This window comes from Squalius cephalus (assembly GCF_949319135.1).
Source record: "Squalius cephalus genome assembly, chromosome: 7".
Classification (NCBI taxonomy): Eukaryota; Metazoa; Chordata; class Actinopteri; order Cypriniformes; family Leuciscidae; genus Squalius; species Squalius cephalus.
The window spans coordinates 637,097-640,719 of NC_137128.1; the positions used below are offsets into that span (position 1 = coordinate 637,097).

The window sequence follows — 3,623 nt, forward strand, 5'->3', positions numbered from 1 at the left end:
TTGGCCCAAACAACTCTAAACAACATTTGTATAACCCCTGTTGTTCTGGTCTGGTATTTAAGGTGAGGGGACAGAGCAATCTTTGGGACTCTTTACCAGGATCATCCCCCATAGTGATGTTTCAGTGCTTTCCTGTGGGAAAGCCCTGACACATTACTGTGTCTTTGTCAGGAGAACATTACTTACTTTATGAGTCATCTTTGAGTAAATTATGTTATGTATTTTCTGAATTGGCTTTTAATCATTTACTTCTGTAATTGGCATGATACATTTTTACCTGACAAATAAATGTTACATCTTGAATTATTCTGAAGTTTTAGAAATCATTCATTTTAGTAGATTAATGTGTAGTCTGGTGTTTCCGCAAATCTTTGTCCAGGATAGATCAAACTGAAGGCACTTTGAATGGACCATGGGGCACATCTTAGAAAAACCTTCTGATTTCTGACTATCTCCTGACTTAGCATGTTGTACGCTGCAAATATTATAAAGAATTACACCTATGGGTCTGCAGTGTGCGACCGCATAGGGTAAAATACTTGCACTGCACCCTCTGACTATTTCAGGACTGGCTGGTTTGTGATCGTGAGCGCGCAGTCGCGACGTGACGTCTCAAAGCGACACTAGGTCCGTAATGAACGAATATTGAAAGTATGGGATAATCAGAATAATCAAAGATCTAAAATAATTCATAATCAATATTTATGAGTATTTTCTAATCAGAAATACGATCTAAATTTGATTATCATTTGAAATTGGAGTCAGATTACGCATAGAGCTAAAGTAATACTAAAACTAAGTTCCAATAAATTAAGTGAACTTCACTGGATCGCTGAAAAGACATACACGCTTTAAACCTTCGCCAGGCCGTTGGATTCCGTCGTTGGGCCAATGGATGGTCCTTACAAATGGATTGGAGAAAATTCAAGATTTATATCCAACAGACTCAGACAACTTGATGTCATTTGACATGCTTAGGCACAAATTTAACATTCAAAGGAAATATTTTTTCAAATATCTCCAACTCAGAAGTTTTATAGGAACTAATCAAAACAATTTACGGAAACCACACAAATCTGAGGTAGAAGAAATGATAAGTGAAAAAAGTTTTAAAAGGGGAGCAATCTCCCAACATTATAAACTACTGTTATCACACTCCCCAGATAATTCAACCCTAAAATTAGAAGCCTGGAAGAAAGATCTGCAAATAAATGTAACACCAGATGAGTGGGAAATGGCTTGTAGCAAAGCACATAAGCAAACTAAATTCTAGGTTGAGATTATTACAATACTAGTGGCTTATGCGTGTTTATGTCACTCCTGTTAAATTAAACCAATTCAATCCAAATATCCCAGACATAAGTGCAAAGTGTGGAGAAGAAAAGGGAACATTGTTCCATTGTATTTGGGATTGTAGAGAAATTAGAATATTTTGGGGTGTAATAAAGCAAACTGTGAATGATATTATTTCTAAAGATCTGCCTCTAGAACCTTCTTTTATAATTTTAGGCTTGTACCCCAAGCACATAGGATATACAAAAAGTGAGAAGCTGTTCATTGATATATGTTTATTACAAGCTAAAATGCTGATTGCATTGCACTGGAAAAACACAAGTAGACCAAGTATTGGACAGTGGGTTAAGCAGATGTTGGCTACTCTTCCATTGGAACGCATCACATACTTGCTAAAAGGAAAAAAGGACTTGTTTGAAAGTATTTGGAGACCTTTCATGCTCTTTGCAGAAAGCACAGACTTAACCGAAGATCAAGAGGAGGATGACACTCATGAATAGTTTCACTGTCGGGGTTCCTCCTTTTGTGTTTGAGAGCGGGTTCTGTTGTATGTTATGTATGTTACTCTAAAAGTCAAATAAAAACATTGTGAAAAAAAAAAAAGGAAATTCATTTCATGGTTACAGAGAGATTTATCTCTGAGAGGACGAACTCTTATTGCTAAAGCTGAGGGTATCTCAAGAATGACTTACCCTGCCCTCTGCGTATATGTGGATAAAGCTGCATGTGCAGATATTGATAGAATGCTGTTTGAGTTTCTGTGGAAGCATAAGAGGCATTACGTTAAAAAGTCTGTCGTCATTAATAATTATGAATATGGTGGTCTAAACTTTCTAGATTTTACTTCTTTAAATATTACTTTCAAGATAAATTGGTTAAAACAGTACTTAACAAACCCTGATTCATTCTGGAATACTTTTCCCAATCTTGTTTTTTCTAAGGTGGGAGCTAGGTCTCCCTTTCCTGTTATTGTGTAACTACAACATCACCAAATTGCCCCTTACATTATCAAATTTTCATAAACAAGCGCTTTTGGCCTGGCACCTAATTTATAAGCACAATTTTAGTCCTCATTTGGAATAATTGTGATATTATTTATAAAAATAAGTCGTTATTTTTCCCAAACTGGTTTAATAATAATTTTATTTTGGTTTGTCAATTAATCAATAATGATGGATTCTTGTATTCATATTCAGAGTTTTTGAATAAGTACAATATACCTGCTGTCACTCCTGGAGAGTTTGCTATTGTAATGGATATGCCATCCCTTATGGAGCAATACCTCTTCCCAGAGACTCAGCTAGATCCCAGATTTCTTTGTCTCTAGCTCATCCTTTTGATACAACGCTTGGAAATATTTGTTTTTTGGCTAACTCTTCTAGTCGGAACAGAAGAATTAGACAGCTATTTCAAAATGAGATTGTTTCTCTCCCATACATTGTGTCGTACTGGAATGGCCAGTTTGTCAATATTCCACGGAAGAAAGTGTGGACTTTGTCTTCTAAATATTTAATAACCAATACGGTCAAGGATGTGTCTTACAAATTACTTCATCTTTTTTATCTTTGTGAAGCTTTACTTAAAAAAGATGGTTCCTGATATTGACACTTTATGTTCTTTTTGTGGTGCTGAACAAGAATCTATTTCTCATCTCTTCTGGGAATGCACAAATACAAGTCTGTTCTGGAAGGATTTCTGCATCTTTGTTCGCACATTTTCATCACAGAGTTTGTCTTTGTTACTTTGATAAAGATGAAAAGGACCAATATTTTTTGATAAACCTATTTTTTTTTACACAAATGTAAATTTCAGGGTGCTAAGCCCTATTTCTTTATTTTCTGTAAGGAACTTAAATCCTATCTGGACACCCTCAGTACATCCAGCAACTCCAAAGCCCTTAAAACTGTCTCACTGTGCCATTTGCATGATATTCTCCTGACTTTATAACCTGTACTCTCAATTACATTTACCCCTGATTCCGTATGTTCTTAGTAATGAATTTAATAATAAAAAAAAAATAAAATAAAAAAAAGACCTTACGAACACGAACAAGACCGATGATGACCGAAAAAGATGCATGATTTTATGCAATTGTTTCCCGATTATGAAGTTTTGCTCTTGTTAAACCTTCCTATATTTTTTTGTTAAGTCTTTAAAAAGTTTGACAGATTTTTGTAGTATGTAGGCTAGTATAACCCCCCTTTTGACTCACTGTGCATTATTATCTCCAGCATTGACTCGCAATGAAATGTACAGTGAGTGTCCAGAAGATCTTAATATTATTAATGTAAGACTGATTCGTGTGTCATTCACACCCCCATCCTAGGTGG

The 3,623-nt window shown here is 35.3% G+C and overlaps 1 long non-coding RNA gene across 1 annotated transcript in view; it reads right to left on the reverse strand.

Annotated features, from left to right (window-relative positions):
- Positions 1-3,623, reverse strand: part of LOC307161626 — a 59,015-nt gene that overhangs the window by 53,982 nt on the left and 1,410 nt on the right. The window contains exon 2 of the long non-coding RNA XR_013821765.1: positions 1,986-2,051. This is a non-coding gene — a long non-coding RNA (uncharacterized lncRNA). The remainder of the gene's footprint in view (positions 1-1,985; positions 2,052-3,623) is intronic.